Here is a 19,840-nt window from a genome sequence, read left to right as displayed (position 1 = left end):
ATATTGAAATACTACATCTTATTATGAAGATACGAAAAACATAATAGTCTTTCTGCAAAAAAACATCATAGAAAAACCTGTTTCAGTATAACAAAAGAACGTGAATAGATTATTATTAATTATATTAATTAATAATTAAATATATCATTTTCCTTGTAATTCTACTCTTAACATTGTAATTGATGATAACATTATAGAATGTCGGAGGAAAATGTACTGTGACGTCACTTATCCGTGTATTCAATATACATATTATTTCAGTAACAATGAAAAGTTAGTCCTCGATTACGATGTCATCTGATGGTAAGTGACGATACAGTACACAAAGTTTTTATACTATTACTAACTAAGAGCCGTGATAGCCCAATGGATATGACCTCTGCCTCCGATTCCGGAGGGTGTGGATTCGAATCCGGTCCGGGGCATGCACCTCCAACTTTTCAGTTGTGTGCATTTTAAGAAATTAAAACTGATAAAAACGGGCATATTTGGAAAAACAATCATCTCACTTAAGTTTTAATAAATAAATACAGAGTTTTAAGTAGTTTTGTATTATGTGTAGTGCTAACAAGTCTATACTAATATTATAAAGCTGAAGAGTTTGTTTGTTTGTTTGATTGAACGCGCTGATCTCAGGAACTACTGGTCCGATTTGAAAAATTATTTCAGTGTTCGATAGCCTATACCGAGGAAAGCTATAGGCCTAGGTATATTTTATCCCTGTATTGCAACGGGAACAATTTTTTTTCTTTTTAGATTCTGTTTAGAAACGAAATGAGGAGATCCACAGGAACCATAGTCAGCGACATAGCTCAATGAAACGCAATAGTGGCAATGGGCGGGGCACATAGTTCGAAGAGCCGATATTAATTAGGGTATCAAGGTGCTGGAATGGCGACCCTACACCGGAAAGCGCAGTATTCTCGACCCCCTGCTAAATGGACTGACGAATGAGGCTGGTGGGAGGCTACGGCCGTGGCTAGTTACACCCCCCATCGCCAAGCGATTTAGCATTCCGGGACGATGTCGTGTAGAAACCTAAAAGAGTGTGGATTTCATCCTCCTCCTAACAAGTTATCCCGCTTCTATCCTAGATTGCATCGTCACTTACCATCAGGTGAGATTGTAGTCAAGGGCTTACTTGTAGAGAATAAAAAAATGAGTAAACAATTACTGCGCTGTGACATCGTTCGTTTCCATGGTAACTTTGTTGTTAGTGAAATTTTGCTTTTGGCATCCTATAATAATAAACTTCAAATTGGAACAAGAAGTGTTATAGGCGAAAACTTCGTCGACGAGTGTAAAATAGCGAAATCGCACCCCAGGTGACGCCGCACTTAACTTTCCGCTAATTTGATTTGATCGTTCAACAAACTGACAAACTTTTCGTGCTTGTAAAGCAAGGATATTAGAGATAAACAATTTTGATATGTTTCGCAGTTATTTACTAGCAAGTAAAACGAGATAGCTCATAGATGAGTCAATGGGACATGTGGTCATATTACTGGGAATGCGCTGAGACCGTGTTTAGTTGCTACGTGTGAACGTTGTTTTTGTTACCACAGCATTATTAGAACGAGTCTGTGGTGTTCAGACTTTCCTCTTTTAATAAAAGCCGAACGTTTATCAGCTCATGATTCTTTGGTGGTAATTATGGTATGAATGGAAAAAAGACCATGATGGCTTTGGGATAAAGCAGGTTTTAAGATAAGAATGTATCTGAAGTATTCAAGTATTAACACGAGAAATAATATCCCCAGACGCCAGTCTCTTATCTTCGTGACAACCCTTACAAATACTATCATAGGAAAAAAACTTCAAGGATTTCTAGAGGAGGGTTGCCTAGGAGTTATTGTTTGGCAACTGGCGATATAATTTCTCAAGATATCCTGTACGGAATAAACAGTTGTGAGACCTTTGAAACCTCCTATCTCCCAAAGCCCCAAGGTCCAAACTCATTGACCACCGTCATCATTAATTCAATTCGGTTCACTGCTGAGCTCGAGTCTCCTCTCAGAGTAAGTGTTTTGGCTAATAGTGCACCACGCTGGCCCAATGCGGATTGGCAGACTTCACACACGTAGAAAATAAAAATTAATTCTCAGGTATGCAGGTGTTTTGCTTCACCACTCGAGATATTTAATTTCTTAAAATGCACATAACTCTATATACTCATTCCTGGAAGGACGCTACATCAGTGGATGTCAGAGCCCGAAACGACATACTAAAAAGTCATTTGATCGGATTATGGTTCAGAGACTGATCTCCGATCTGACAAAGAAACAAGAGAAAAAAAAAGCACATAACTAGTAAATTGGAGGTGCATACCTCGGACCCGATTCAAACCTACGCCTTTTAAATATGACAGAGGCCATATCCACTGGGCTATTACGACTCTTTAGTTGCCTACCGTACTCTTTATGAGCACGAGCTAACAAACTTTCAGCTTTTACAAAGTTCCGAAGGTCTGGCAACCATCGTCTCTTAGTCTTAGTCTATATGTTTATGTAGGAACGTTACGAACGTTTCTACAGCGTAGGCATTCGTAGAACCAGAAGCGTACTAGCGTCGCATAAACGCCATGTGATCATGTTACAGGTATGCAGATACTTATCGACAGTGGTGTCCACTTCATAGATACATAATTCATTGCCTACCCTTAGAATCTCTTATGAAACTGTATTGAAATGGGAAGGCATTTTTCACTTATACCAAAGCCATACTCGACTTTATTTAAAACATATTTCTGATTAAATCTAATGTAAATTAGAAATGAGGGTAGAAAACGGATTCAATTTCATAACTTTTTCATTTAAAATTATATATTATTTTTTTATAAAATATTATTCAAAATGTATTAACTATATCTAATTGTTTTAAGGATAATAATCAAATTTATTTTCATTCATTTAAGAACAAGTTAATTATAATTATTATTAGGTGTCAAATGACTAGCGACTTATACCCTCATTTTTAATTTATTTGTTGGTAAAGAGTATTTATTCCTCGAGTATGGCTTTAGTATAGGTAGTACATTTTTTTTAAAATTTCCCCTATTTACATTTCATCATGAAAGGTTAAAGGAAAATTAGCTACAAATTTTACTAAATACAAATTACACGTATTATATTCATTCCTTTTAGCGCTACTCTGTTACTGTGTTTTTATCACTTGACAGATTGAGTTTTGAATTATTTGTACGTCTCTCTATCTTTAGTATTATATTAAACAGAGAGAGATAGGGACAGCGACATAAAGAAGAATTTAAAACTTACACTGTAGACTTATAAAAACTTCGTTACAGAATAGCCCAGCTGTTATTTATTTGAATAGGATAAGCTGAATCGTGGTAGGCTTTCAGATACCACACCAAAATTGTAATCATTCAAAAAAGTGTGAGAAAACACCAAAAAATCCACATAACAACGCAAAACTAAAAACCCTGGCCTCCCCAACTGCGCAAAATCCACAAGGGTAGGTAATGTATAATAATAAAACCCTTATAACTGCCGGTGTAGACGACAATGAGAGATTTTGCTTCCCGTAACACCGTTATATGCCCATTGTACAGCACAAAAATTAAGTTCATTGTACGTGGCACCATTGTTGCAGGGCAGCTGCTTGGGGCCCCTTTTATTGAATATCTATATTGTTGGCGTTCGCAGTTTCTACGGGGTTTGCTTAGCTGGTAAACTAATAGAGATCAATAATAATAATTGGGATGCCATTAAACCAAAAATGTTACACATAACACGGGAATGCTAATGTACAATGAATAGTAAATTTATTTTGCAATAACTGCCAAAAATCTGATCTCTGAGACGCAAAAACAAATATACGTCTGATTACAGTATCTCATGAGGATGCTATGGTTTCGGGGTGAAATGCGTGTAGATGGTTTTCTGAGGGATCTAAGTTTTTAGCGGATAATAGTAAATTAGATTACATAATTACTGATCTCTATAGTTCGACAAGTCAAGTTTTACAACTAGTCAAACTTGATTTTTCAAAAGTATTTCTAAACTAGGCCTACATTAAATAAACTTACTCATTTTAAATTATGAATTTGGTCTAATTTAAGAAATAACAGAACCCTCACCCAAACTTCTATTTCACACTTTACCCTTTCAAGATTTTTTCTTAATAAAAAGGTAAAGATTCAGCATATTTCTGTATTGCAAAAATTTATCATGGTTCAATGTAAACCTCAGAATATTTAAGAAACACAAATACTAACTTAGCATATATAAAAGACTAGCGAACCCAGTCAAGCTTCGCTTTCACAGTTACGGAACCAATCGCAAGACTATCGGCAACAAACAGAGTTTTTATTCGCTTACAAATAAGAGGTATGGATGAAAATAGACTCATATAATATATCCCTTAAATAGGACATGAGAAAATATTACAATTTTTTTTTCTATAGATATTAAGGTAAACACAAAATAGCTCTGCCCACCAGTGGGATCTTCATTACGCTGATGATGAGAAAAAAATATATCCCAATTTCCAAAACTCCGAATAAGCCACTTAAAATAATTAATACAAAATCCACAAGGAATAAAATTATATGACAAAGATCCGACCACAAATCCGCTCAACAACCGACCGATCCTCCGACCAGTCGCTCAACGGATCCGATAACGCCTTTGAAGCTTTGAGACTTGAATCGATCTTTTGAAAGCTTAGCTCTGAGAGGCTGTATACAGCGGCGCGTAAGTCTTGATACTTGAAAATTACACCACCACCTTTGTGGTGTGTAACTTTAAGGTCGTTTTTCGTTTGTGATGGTCACCTACTGTACAGAGTGGGGTTTGGGTTGGCGACGGTTTTGACCGCTAAAACCTATTGTGGAGGGTTGAGAAGTACGATTGTTAGATTTTCAGCTTTATAATATGTTTTATACAGAAAAAAATTCAAACTGGGTTGCACGTTTTTGAATTCTAAAAGAGGATTGAGGTAGTGTTGGAATATAGTTACAAACTTTTAAAGTTTTTATATTTTTAAATAGATTTTTTTATTTTTGGAATTTTTTTTATTTTTGGCTTTGGATATTATAAGAGACGCAATAAAGCATTTATGTATGTGTTCGAACCTACGCCCTTCGGTAGGGGACATATCCACTGAGCCTTATGCAAATATGTAGTTTTTGGAAAAATTGCAGACTTGCAAACATGCACACACACTAGTTTAAAACAAAGCCATTTCTAAATAGGATAAAAATAACCTGAATCAGCCGAAATGTTATCCCAAGCTTTATCGATTGACCGTTAAAATATCAAATTACTACGACCAGTACAACACTACAATATTACAGCTTAGAGTGCAATGTTTAGAGTAACACTATCCATCTAATCGAACCATATTAAATAGAACGACCGCCTGCGATGGCGAGACATACCACATTTTAAGGATACTGGAAGTTTGTCGGTGTTTGTACCGTAGGTAAAGGTAACTAATTATGAACTGAACTGCACCGTGTACGTACTTAGTTAGTAAAATGGTGGTAAAAAAAATACCTTGGCTGAGTTTGTGGGCTCTTCGCAGACCAAGGCGCGTTTGGAACGTTCGTAACTTTAATTTAAAGTTTTCGACTATAATTACTAGCATTAAATTAAATTATGACATAACTTGACGTTTCACAAGTGCTTGTAAACTAAGCCTCGTTTCAAGTTAAGTTTCCAGATCCTCAATAGTCCATAACGTAATCTATGTACCAATATTGTAAAGACGAAAAATTTCATTAATTGTTTGTCTGTTTGCATTGAACAAGCTCAAAAACTACTGAACCGATCTGAAAAATTCTTTCACTGTCGGGAAGCTACTCTATCCGCGGGTGCTATAGGCTATATATTTTAACCCCGTATGCACATGGAAACCGGTGAAACCGCAGGACGTCGACTAGTTTGTTGTGACAAACCGTTAGATACGTGGAAACCCTTCGCTTAGAGACCTTGAAAGTTCTCTTGAAAAAACCTTTAACGGTGTTTTCCAAGAGTTGTATAGTAATATATTAAAAAACACGTTTAGAATTGATCTTCCAAAGCCCACACAAACTCCATAAGCGGCTACTATACTTATGGTATCATAAGTATAGTAGCCGCTTCATAAAATGAAGTAGGTCTAGCTATCGTAGTCTCTCGGTCCAATAACAATCACAGAATGTGCCATTCTTTCTGTTTGGATCGGTATTAGGTTTATACCTACTCTAATACTGAGAAATGGAGCGGTGACCTAATGCTTTTGGCTTTATATGTAACTATTTTCTGTACCAACTAGTTACCTACTGCAGTAGTTATACTATACGAACTGGGGATTATTAATGGGATTTTTTATATTGTTGTAAATATATAGGGTGCTTAGGAGTATTTCCCATAACTTCAAGGTGTTGACGAGTCCACATATAGGAGCCAAACTGCATAATTAATATTTTTTTAACAACTACAAAATAAAAACTTTTATGTTTACATACAAAGTAATTCAAATAATTCCGACTATCTATGAGTCCCCTATAATGAAAGAAGGAAACTCAATGACTTTTCTTGCCTCAACCCTGAGATTTATGAATCCATCATCATTGACAACCCATATTCGGCTCACTGCTGAGCTCGAGTACTCTCAGAATGAGAGGGTTAGGCCAATAGTCCACGACGCTGGCCCAATGGCAGAATTCACACACACAGAGAATTAAAAAAATTCTCTGGTATGCAGGTTTCCTCATGATGTTTTCCTTTAAAATACACACAACTGGAAAGTTAGAGGTGCATGCCCCGGATCGGATTCGAACCTACACTCCGGAATCGGAGGCAGAGGTCATATCCACTGGGCTATCACGGCTATCACGACCATAACCAAACAGAAACCAGTGTACTAACAAGGCAGTTAGCTACTATGTAACAAATAATAATTGAAAGCTAAATACATCGGCGGAGGACAGTGGAGCGAGTCGTTATCAATCGTTATCAGCGGCTATCAGCAGGCCAAGGCCACGCTATCAGCACTACTACACATTACAATTAATTCTGCTCTCCGTACGATCAAATGTTTCTTGACTATTGGGTATTTGAACTAACGCGTGGTCCGCGTGGTTCTCGTTACCGTAGAAATACGGGTCTAATATATAGTTTATAGCCTTCCTCGATAAATGGGCTATCTAACACTGAAAGAATTGTTCAAATCGGACCAGTAGTGCCTGAGATTAGCGCTTCCAAGCAAACCAACAAACGCTTCTGCTTTATAATATTAGTATAGATTCAGCAAATTTAGGTCAATATGATCTAATTAAAACATTAAAAACAAACAAAAAAAAACAAAAAAAATGTTTTTTTTTTTTTTATTCTTTACAAGTTAGCCCTTGACTACAATCTCACCTGATGGTTATACTAAAGAAGTTAAGTTTATGGTATTGTAGGGGGTAATTTGTGGACCTTTTGAACCAATTTTAAAATATTAATTACCACTAGAAAGCCACGTCACTTTTGATTGTAATAGACAACATTTTATTCCCGAATTCTCACGGAACGGGTACTACGCGGGTGAAACCGGCGTAGTACTCGTTATATTTATACTCGACTAGTCTATAACTCTATACTAATATTACAAATAGAACGACTAGTCTATAAGTCTATACTAATATTACAGAGAGGAGGAAGATTGTTTGCATTGAATAGGCTCCGAAACTACTGAACCGATTTAAAAAATTCTTTCACTGATATCAAGCTACACTATGCCCGATTGCTATAGGCTATATTTTATCCCCGTATTCCTACGGGAACGGGAACAACGCGGGCGAAACCGCGTGGCGTCTGCTAGTACAAAAGTTATGAAATAACCAATTATTCATTTACTAGTCTATAGTCCGTGTGGATTGCCTCGTTGGTCCGGTGGTTAGCCCACCAGGCTTTGGATCACGAGGTCCTGGGTTCAAATCCTGGGTCGAGCCATGGAATAATTACTGAGCTTTTTTTTGTTGTAAGACATTTTTAGTCAAAAAAATCTCAGCCTGGAGTTGGAAAAACATAGGTGGTATGACATACCTGTGCTTCAAGCAAGTTAAGCCATCGGTCCCGGTCATTATTATTAAAATCCGTTAATTTCCGTTAATTATCACCCTAATCCCACTAATTGTTTAGATTTAAACACTACTTGACCAATTTTAAAAATTCTTTCACCATTGGAAAGCCACATCTTCACTGATTAACATAGGCTATATTTTATCTCCGTATTCTAACGGGCACGCGAACTATGCGGGTGAAACCACGGGGTGTCCGCTAGTCGTCGAATAAAAACCATGTCCGAGGGCAGTGACGTCACCGCACCGTGAATCGATGGACCACATGGTTTGTGGTGACGTCATAATTGATCCATTTGTATAAACCGCACGTCTGATGTGATGACTTCATTATTTTATTTTAGAGCGATTCAAAACTACTATTAGATGAACTTATTAAAAAAATTTAAATTTTGTGTAAAAGCTAAGAAAAATTATCCGAAAAAATAATGTAGATAGAGGTACCCCCTAGTCACTGCCATAACTGGCACAAAAATGAAATCTATGAAACGGCTGTAGCAAAGAATACATTACTGTAGATGAATTAATTCAAAAATTTTCATGGTGCAGAAACCAAGAAACCCGATAAATAAATATCAATAATCATCTACTGTAGATGAATCAATTAAAAACTCTATTGGAACAGAACCAAGAAATTTACAATTACTTCAAATAGTTAGGGACCCTAATAATTGACTACCACAGCCCACAAATGGCACAATTATAATGAAATTTCAATAGTTTGAACAGATTTCATATTTTAGTCTAAGACAAGGCGCCGAATCTTAAGTACAAAGACTCTTGGACATGAGATTGCGGAAATAGGTACATACAAACAGTAAGCGTACATTAATTTCAACTAAGTTCTAAGGTACGATATAATAATCCCGAGTTCGATTCCATGTAACAACAGTAAAACATTTTTATATTTTTTTTTTGTTTTTGCGGAAATAATGTAGTTGTCTACCACGCTAGCCCAATGCGGATTGGCAGACTTCACACACGCAGAGAATTAAGAAAATTCTCTGGTATGCAGGTTTCCTCACGATGTTTTCCACGTTTTACCGTTTTGAGACGGACGTGACATTTAATTTCTTAAAATGCACACAACTGAAAGTTGGAGGTGCATGCCCCGGACCGGATGCGAACCCACTCCCTCCGGAATCGGAGTTATCACGGTTTAGTTTTTAACTATTAAGGTTTAATTTCTAAAGTTTTATCTTTAAATTCAGTATTAGTGGTATTAGGTTTTAAAAATTTTTTGTCATACTTGTAAAATAATTAATTCTAAACCATAGCCTAAACAGGCCCAAAAACACAGCGAGTCGCAAATCCATTAGAATGCGCGGGTCCTCCGTGCCCCGTATTCAATCACCCCATGGCCCGCATGGTTCCCATGTATTGTCGAATACCCACGTGCGGGCCAGATGCGCGGGAGTATGGTTTTTTGCCTCTATGGTGACCATGAAATTTGTTTAACCAAGAATTATGATATTTTACTTAGTGTTAAGAATGTTTTACCTTTAATTTTAAGTTTTCTACTTTACTTATTACCATAACATAGCCTGACGTTTCTGAAGTGCTTGCAAACTAAGCCTACTTGATATAAATATATTTTGAATTGATATTGATGCATTAAGTCAACACTGGATTTTTACCGTAAATGGCATAGTTGATTATCCATTCTACTAAATTGTTTTAGTGGTTTATCTGCCGCTTTCAAATAATGTAAGACTTCACACACGCAGATAATTAAGAAAATATTCTGGTGTGCAGGTTTCCTTACGATGTTTTTCTTTCAGGAGACACGTGATATTTAATTTCTTAAAATGCACACAACTGAAAAGTTGAAGGTGCATGCTTCGGACCGGATTGGAACCCACACCTTCCGAAATCGGAGGCAGAGGTCATATCCACTGGGCTATAACTGCTCCCAGACGTAATCGTAGCTATATTTAAAAACGCAATGCATCGATTAACTGAACACATTATACCTACTTAAAATGTTATTACGAGATACACTTTTGTGCTTTTACCCGTATATTTCGGTGTAAAAACTGTGGTTACTGAAGAAATTATGATCACAAAAGGCAAAGCTATCCTGATACTGTCGGGCGCAGGGAAGCGCATAGCACGTCGTGTTCCAGTTATGGCACTGTTCTATTATTGGAGATTATTTATTTGGTTTTCCACTTAACATTATTATTCTCCGCCTTAAAAATAAAAGAATTCTCGAAGGAAAGAATTTCCACTATCTTTATTAAACTAAAACTTTCCCAAAAAAATTTAAAAACAAGTCTCCACTAATTACATTCAAGTAAAACTAATGTAAGTTAAGTACTTTTAAAAATAAGAATATAAAACACTCCGTCCGCTCGGATTGAGCCGAGACTTGTTAAAGTTGTATTGTAATTAAAGTTTGGACCGCATTTTGAACTTTTACAAATTAGAATAAAGTTAAAATCGTTAAGAGTTCATTTCTCAGGAGGCGAAAATTTGGTGAGAAATTTTAGCGCTTTTCCGAGAATTATTTCGATATTCAATATACTTAAATCTGTATTTAATATTATAAAGAAATAATATGATCTCGACATTTATTATTTTGACACGTTTTTCGTTAAAATTGCCATTTATGTAAAAATGATAATTGACATTTGTTGTTTTTACATGCTTTTCGATAAAATCGAATCTTGGTAGCTCGTTTTTTTGCATAGACTTGCGCTTGACTACAATCATGCCTGATGGAAATATTGATGAGGTCTTGAAATGTTATAATATTTTAATATAACAAACGCTTTCGATATTTAACGAATTTTAAATAGTTAGAACTATTCAAGTCTAAGTTTTTTTATGTACAGTTATACTTTACTTGCCGCACGGAGGAAGACGCGTTCGTAGAATAGTAATAATTCTATGCTACCATAGAGCTCGTCCGATATCAGAGGTAGCCATAAATAAGAGAAAAGTATCGAGTTCGGGCTTATTTGTATTGACAAATTTTCTAGTGCTACACGTTCTTTAAGTAGAGCTCAATTCGGCTAACAAAATCCGTTCTTAACTAACTTGTATACACTATAAACTTCTTCCCTGCCAAATTTCATTTATGTACGTCAAGTTGTTTTCTATATTTTGTAATGAGTGACATTTTAAAATACATGTATTATGTTTTTTTTTAAATATAAACTTAAAATATTATATTACTCACATGTATTGGCAGTTCCAAAATTGTCCCGTACCGAGACTATACTAGATCACCGTTCATCATGATCACCCTTCCCGTGCATGCCTATCGTCGGCCAAAACGGATCGACAGATGTACTGTGCCGTCCCGGACATTGAAAATATTCTTATCGCTCCCATTCAGCTCAATTTGTATTTTGTGCCGCGGCCGAGGGGGGCGGGGGACGTCGCCGTCTCACTCTAACGACGCTACTCGGTCCTATCGCAGTATCTACTATCTCTACATGAACTGTGAATGATGGTCCAAAATTGTACCATTCACAGTTCACACTAATATAAAGATTAAGTGATAGCTTAGTGGTATGACCTCTGGCTTCGATTTTGGAGGGCGTTGGTTCGAGTCCGGTCCGGCGCATGCCTCTAACATCAGTCAGTTAGATGCCTTTTTAGAAATTAAGTGTGAAGGAAAAACATCGTAAGGAAACCTGCATATTCTCTACGTGTGTGAAGTCTGCCAATCTACTTAAGGGCAGGGTGACTATTGGCCTAACCCTTCTCACTCGAGAGGAGACTCGTGCTCAGCAGTGAGCCGAATATGGGTTGATGTAAAATATTATGATGATGAAGATGAATGTTTGTTAGTACTTGACACCGCAATTACTGAATTAAAATTTTCAATGAAGATTATAACTTGATGCATTAGGTATTATATATATTTTTTTTATTTTATAACAAGTTAACCCTTGACTGCGATTTCACCTGATGGTAAGTGACTAAGATAGAAGCGTGCTTATTTGGAAATACAAGTAGGTATATTCTAGACCCACCTCTAACAGTTACTTCGCGACATCGAACTGAACACTTGCATGTTACATATAGGCACTAAAGATTCCAGAAATAAATATATATTAACATCTCCACACACACTAGACACGGGCATAAGTTAGTAATTTCTGCATATCGTCTCCAAAGAGTAAAAAAATCTTTTGTAGGTTTGGGTGTACTCTTCTATAACAAGATCCCAAGACTGTGATGGACCTGCCAATACATAGCTTTAAGTAATGTTTTAAAAAACATTTGCTTAGTCGAGGTTACTACACCATTGATGAGTCCCTAATGATATAGTTGCTTGGAGGCCTTTGGATCAGCTTCCACCTTCACACAGGAAGTAAAACTATAAGAAATTGTAATGTTGTCATCAATTGTAATTATAATATTATTGTATGATTTTTTTTTAAAAGAGCAACTGTTGAGTTTCTTGCCGGTTTCTTCTCAGTAGAATCTGCCTTCCGAACCGGTGGTAGAATCTTTACAAATAGTCAACTGACGTATCAAAAGTGCTTGTATACTGAGCCTACTTGAAATAAATGAATTTTTGATTTTGATTTTTTGATTCTCCTGAGGATGCTCCGGGTGAAACGTACGTAGAGTATTTTGTCGGACCTGGGTGACGTTGTCGCATGGGTTCTTCGGATGATAGCAAAATAAATAAATTATTCTCTATTCATTATGAACTTCCGCAAATTAACACCTGCTTCTATCCAATATCCAGTAAGTACATAAAATGCACTTTTTGTTGAGTTATTTTGTCTCCTTTAAATTGCATATTTACTACGGAAATAAATTCTGATGAAGATCTAAGCGTAAACGAAAATCTCTACCCAACCGACGGCAGTATTTTTGAGGCACACACACACAAATATCACGTCCACACATCCATCAAATACCTTCGAATACAAAACCTCATTTCCAGACCAAAAATACTTAGTGTTAAATAAAAGGTCGTGATCGTATCGTGTGTCGTAAGGTCTAAATGGCCCGGGAAATGATTCGCATTCCCACTTTGAAATAATAAAGCCTCCCAACTATGTGCGTAGGGTTACGGGCCGGGAGGGGTGCGCGGGAAAAATGTCCAAATGAAAATTTTGAATTTCTATCATTCATGATTAAGCGTGTGTGATGTTTTCAAAGCCAAAGTCAAATTACGTTTATTTCCTTACTAACACGCCACGCGGTTTCACCTGTGTAATTCACGTGGAAATACTATAAGGATATCCCATGTTACTCGCCGATAATGCGGCTCTCCACTGGAGACAGAATTTTTTGAATCGGTTCAATAGATCCGACCTCATACAATCCACAAAATTTACCTCTTTACAATGTTAGTACCTATCGATAGACAATATTCATCCCATAACTACCACCAATACATATAAACTCGAACGTTTGTTAAATGTTTGTTACTCTTTCAATACTGAATGGTTTTGGTTGAAATTTTGAATGGGGACAGATTATACCATGAATTAACAGACAGGCTAAGTACTTTAAATCCCGGAAAAATTCATGGATTTCGCGGCATTTGTGAAAAACCTGAATTTCAAGCGAACGTCCTCTAGAGAATATTAATCTCCATTTGAATCTTTAATTATTTATTAACATTATTGCCATGTTATAATAGTGATAATAATTAAAGTCATACACAGTGTGTTAAACTAAAGGAACGTCAACACCAACAGAAGCGCAACTTGTTATTTAGTTCACTAGTTGCAACAAGCAACCACTCAGACCGAATGATAATTATTATCATTAGTTTTATCCTATTTCCAGGAAAAAGGCTTGACTTTGGACGATTTTTGACAAAGATCTGGTCACACCAAACTCTTAGGCTGCGAAGGCACACCAGACTCTTAGGCCACCGAAGCGGAGAGAGGCAGCGGAGCCGAGCCGAAATATTTACCTATTGCACCTAAGGATGCACCATTTAGGATTGCACCTAAAAACTAAACTGGTAAGCGGAGCGGAAAAACGGAGCGCGGTTAAATAAATTAAAGGAGATGGTCCAAAATTGTATGGAGCCTAGGATCAGTCAATATACCCTGGCGGAAATAAAAGAAAATAAAATTTTCAACTATTTTCGAATATACAAATCTACGAATTTACTTTAATTATTTCGAAATAATTTTCATTCTCTCCCAAGAAATGCAACACTAATGAAGGTAACAATGGCGGATTGATTACGTTTTCAATGCAAAAGTCGTTTTGACGTTTGCTGAAATAAATAATAAAATCATGTAAAAAGCAAATATCATGTCATAGTTGCTTTCAGGGCACCATCTTGTATTTTATTTGTCTTTTTATTTATTTACATTTACTTAAATTTTAACAAATACCCTGATTTTTTTTAATTTTAATGATACGGGGTACAAGAGTGGACCTAAAATGGACCATCTCCTTTAAAAATTATTTATTTAACATAGTCTGCAACTGCGCTCCGCAACTCACTCCGCTCACAGACTGGTGGATAGCCACACAACGCTTCCTAGCTCCGCTTTAGTGGACAGGCAGCCTTATCCCAATACAAGTACAGCTCGTTAAAACGATGACGTCACCGCACAAGCAGGCACATCTCAATTGAGTGGCTGATACATTGTAACCATGATAACAGCACATTGATATGTGACAGTTATATTTTATACGACGTATTCGAATGTCTAGTGGGCTTTTAGAGAAGCTAGAGCTTGTTGAGTCTATTGGAGGTTTTAATTACATCGACATCAACGCTTGATGGTAAGTGGTGAGCGCTCTATCAGACAGTGGCGTAGCTTGCCCCTTAGAGGGGCCCCGTATCAAAGTTAGTTGGGGGGCCCCTATAGACGAGCGGCAAATCCCGAAAAATATCTTTAGTATTTGATTCAACTCTATCACCAAAAAATAAAATTCATGCTAAAATGTTTGTTGACATATATACTACTTTTTTATCGAGTGTAGGGACATTTATATAAACTAAGAAAATAGCTTATAATTTTCAAATTGTGTAAAATTTTTAGGCTTAATCCGAGAAAAATTATTGCTCTTTTGACTTTTGTAATTTCTGAAGTGAAACTCTATAGGTACTGGCAGTATTTTATGTTTTTTTTTTCGGGAAGCACCAGATACGGGATAGGGGGCCCCTGTAGTCTAGGGGCCCCCTATCATTGATACAGCGGTAGCTACGCCCCTGCTATCAAATAACTTTGCATATAGTTTTAATATTGATTAGTAACAGACATATGCGTGACCAGTCTGTCTGTTTGTCCGAGCAAATCTCTGGAACGGCTGACCATTTTATTATTACTTTCACTTGAGCAACATGTTACTTTTAATTCCGGAAAATCCATACTTCTCCGAGATTTGTAAAAACCTTTACGTATCTAGTTAAAAACTTTGTGCAAGCCACTGATTAATTTTACATTTTATTCAGTGTATATTCTAGGTGGTTCGTTCGTTATCAACCCATATTCGGCTTACTGCTGAGCTCGATTCTCCTCTCAGAATGAGAGGGGTTATAGGCCAATAGTCCACCACGCTGGTCCAATGCGGATTGGCAGACTTCACACACGCAGAGAATTAAGAAAATTCTCTGGTCTGCAGGTTTCCTCACGATGTTTATCCTTCACCGTTTGAGACACGTGATATTTAATTTCTTAAAATGCACACAACTGAAATGTTGGAGGTGCATGCCCCGGAATTTCCCCATTCGAATCCACACCCTCCGAAATCGGTGGCAGAGGTCATATCCACTGGGCTATCACGGTTCACGGTACTTGGGTAAAACGTAGGAATTGTAGCAATCGATATTGGCAAAAAACATAACCCCATAGATTATTGCTTTACGTTGTTTAATGGATGGGAGCGGCGCCGGGGTGTGGAAGATATGCTATACTAACTATTACACTTGGATATATCTATATACGAATACACCTTGTTTGTTTAGTAGTGCCTTACTAAGCACTATTAAACAAACAAGGTATAGGTGTAGTGGAGTCCTTGTATTATAGTCTTTTTCATGAAAGAAGTCCCCCAGACGTGGCGTTAATGTCTTATTGTCATTTGTTTATAGCGCTGTCAATTTCAGGTTTTAGCCGCGGAACTTCATTCATGAAAAGGACTCTACGCGCATTCTGTGGTAGAGGGTAGGGAGGTACCACTTATCTATTCGTGACTGAGATTTGATCATCGGGAGAAACTACCGCCATATAACGGCTATTACGACGTCTTCCAAGGAGATTGTGCTACTTTGTTTTAAATATTTACAAACATAAATTATTTGGAATTATCATGATCAGAATTCAGACTCAGACCAATTACCTTAGGACCTGCCTCGCTAATCGTTACCTCTCCGTCAAAAGTATATGATCACGATCTAACGTATTTACAATCCTACGGTGGCATATGCGTATATACATTTTCTATGAAGGCTGTCCGGCTTTTTTACCCAAATGTCAGGCCAAACTGACCAGACTGTCCGGCTTTTAATTTCGGCGATCTGGCAACCCTAATCGGAACCCTAAATTGCTAATTCTCGGTGCTACGTCGTAATCGGCACGGTAGCAACCAGCCACAGCCGAAGCCTATTACCAGACCTGTGCCAATTTAGAACAACAACAAACAAAGAATTGAGTCCAGGACTTCTGAGCTGCGAGGTAGGTCTAAGTTCCTTAAGCCCTCTCCTTAAGAGGAAGGCCTGGCCGTTATAATAGGCAATTATAAAAGTCCTGTCCAAAAAAATAATTACCTAAGTTATTTACATAAGAAATAACGAATGTGAACATTTTGTACCTAAAAGGTAGGTAGCATTTGTTTTAAACTGTAAAAAAAACATAAAACTAACAAAATCGATACAAATTGGCACTCACCGAAAAATCCACGCACCAGCGCCGAGAAAAAGGCACTGGAAATAAAAAAAAACAAAACCGTCGCCCATGATTGTTCCGAATTTATTTATATCCCGCCAAAAAACCTTGACACTTTATCGGCAACTGCAACATCGTACATCGTAATCACCAAACTATACATTAAAATAATAGTGAAATCGGTTTAATTTATTGTTAGTTTACGAAAATACAGTTAAATTGAAGCGTTAAGTCACTGACATGCATGGTTAAAATCGCGGAATGACTAACTGAACGTGAAAGGAACATTTACGAAGGGCAGATTCGAGTGAACTGAAGTCCGCTGAACTGTACTGTCAATGGGTGACAGAAATAGATGAAGGGAGGCAAATCGAAATTGATCGTAAAGCGCTTGCAGCGCTATCAATAATAATATTCATTTCATGGCTTTCAGCATTCAAGTTTTATCATAATGTATTCTTTTCACCGTCTTTTATAATATTTTAATTTTTCTCACATTGAAGCAATATTCAAGCATTAATTGTTACTTATAAATTACTGAGTTTGCTGATACTACTTACTTATCATATTATTACGTAGGTGTGTAGCAAATATTACGTATTTTACGTTGTTTATGATAAAATAAGTATATTTTGTTTTAATTTAAATAATATTTTAAAAATTATTACAACTAGAATATATAAAAAGTCTGAAACGATTTATTTTAAATTAATTTCTAAAGCGCTGAAAGCGCTTGAAAGCGACTCCATAGACAAACGCTAATCGACCAATAGTGTTCTTTTATTCCGGTCGCGTTCCACGGCCAGTTGTTCTAAAACTATTACGCATTAAAATGGTTTAATAACTCCGCAATTAAAATTTATGAAGTGCGTACATTACTGTTACAGCAATGCCGCTTTAATTAAATTGTAAATTTGTTCGTACCGTAACTAATAACTAACTTTTGTTAATACAGAATTTAAGAACCATTTAGATTATATAATAAACTAGCGGACGCCCGCGACTTCGTCCGCGTAAATTTCGATGTCAACTTTACTACTACCCCTACCCCTACCCTACCCTGCCCCTACCCCTACCCTACCCCTATCCTATCCCAAACCTACCCCTACCCTACCCCTACCTTACCTACACCCTACCCCTATCCTACCCCTACCCTCCCCGTACCTTATCCCTTTCCTACCCCTATTTCACCCGTACCCCTATCTCACGCCTATCCTACCCCTACGCTTCCCTACCCGTACCCTACCCTTCCCTGTGACTTCTCTATCTTACTCCTACCCTTAGCAAAATCGGTCCAGTCCTTCGAGAGTGGTGGTATGACCAAGAGAAATAGAGACTTCTATGCTAATAATATAAGTTCGTGTGGTTGTAGGAGGTAATCTCTGGATCTACTGGACCGATTTGGAAAATTCTTTTACCAATAGAAAGCTACGTTATTTGCGAGTGTCATAGGCTATGTTTGATCCCCATATTCATACGGGAACGGGAACTACGTAAATGAAAGCGCCGGGCGTCATATAGCGGAATTTCTGCGTCTTTTAGAAATTTTGTATTATCTCCGAAACTATTTAAGTAATTAACATACTGTAAAAGGCAAATCTTATCTCCATAATATCTTTGTGATTATTAAATAATTTATTTTAATAAGGATTAAAGTTTAATTGTATAAATAATGACGTAAACCTAAGTATATAAAATTAATAATTTTTAAAACACAAAAGGTATTATATCTGTTAATATATAGAAGATAGATATATGGTGTCGCGGACTTTTTTGTAGAACTTTTAAAGATACATAATTTCTCCATACATTAATTTCAGTTTTACACAATAGTTAAGGCAGCGGATGCGAATAAGTCTGTTTAAGAGGAGTTCAGTCCGACCTGTATGACGAAAACTGTGATAACTCGGCTAATATATATAATACCAATATAAAATATAGCCTATAGCACTCCCGGATAATGTAGCATTCTACTGGTGAAAGAATTTTTAAAATCGGACCAGTAGTTCCGAAGATTACCCCATTTAAAAAATGTGACAAACTTACAAACTTACAAACTTTACCTCTTTATAATATTAGTATAGATAAAATATAGCCTATAGCACTCCCGGATAATGTAGCATTCTACTGGTGAAAGAATTTTTAAAATCGGACCAGTAGTTCCGAAGATTACCCCATTTAAAAAATGTGACAAACTTACAAACTTACAAACTTTACCTCTTTATAATATTAGTATAGATAATAAAACCAGTGTATACTAGTAATCTTTTTTATACTTTGTAATAACATATATAATTGTTATTTAGTTTTATTTTACACAACTAATTTGCTAACCCAACTGCAATTAAGCGAAATTGTTTGATATAAAATTTAAAATATCTCTAAACTAGGAATTAAGCCTGGTACCTACCTGTTAAAAAGCACACAGTTAGATATACAATTACGCCAGTCGCAGTTGTTAGTTAAAATTAAAGGTAAAAGGTATAATTCATTCAACAATTTCCACTTTCCTTTTCAGCGGCATCAAAATTGTTGACAGGCGACATTTAGCTAAATAATTCAACAATTCAGTCACAACGAAGACGCGTACAGTCTTTTGATGCATGAACGCATTAATAAAATATTTACGCTAAAATCCCTTTATGCGAGGCATTTCGTTTATTCTAGAGATTCGTACACCAACAAAGATTAATTGTGTAGCGGCAGAAGAATAATTTGTATGGGAATAAGAATTAAAAACCCTGGGAAGGCTGGAAAATAATCCAACCTGCAACCTATGCGTGTGTGTTTATTGTCAAATACATTGTTGTTATTTTTCTTCTTCTTAACAATTGATAATTTCCTTTAAATGCTCCGGTTTGCAAAGGCCTTCTCGGATAACTAATTTATAAAGTTAAAATTTAATCTTTACTGACCTTTTTTTCACTATAAATTTAAG

At 36.5% G+C, this 19,840-nt stretch overlaps 1 long non-coding RNA gene across 1 annotated transcript in view; it reads right to left on the bottom strand.

Moving 5' to 3' along the window:
- LOC112055498 (uncharacterized) overlaps positions 1 to 17,199 on the bottom strand; it is a 68,908-nt gene extending 51,709 nt beyond the window's left edge. The window contains exon 1 of the long non-coding RNA XR_002887506.2: positions 16,906 to 17,199. This is a non-coding gene — a long non-coding RNA (uncharacterized LOC112055498). The remainder of the gene's footprint in view (positions 1 to 16,905) is intronic.
- Positions 17,200 to 19,840: the final 2,641 nt, after the last annotated feature.

This window comes from Bicyclus anynana, chromosome 18, assembly GCF_947172395.1.
Source record: "Bicyclus anynana chromosome 18, ilBicAnyn1.1, whole genome shotgun sequence".
Taxonomy (NCBI): Eukaryota; Metazoa; Arthropoda; class Insecta; order Lepidoptera; family Nymphalidae; genus Bicyclus; species Bicyclus anynana.
This window is presented reverse-complemented; position numbering and strand designations above follow the sequence as displayed.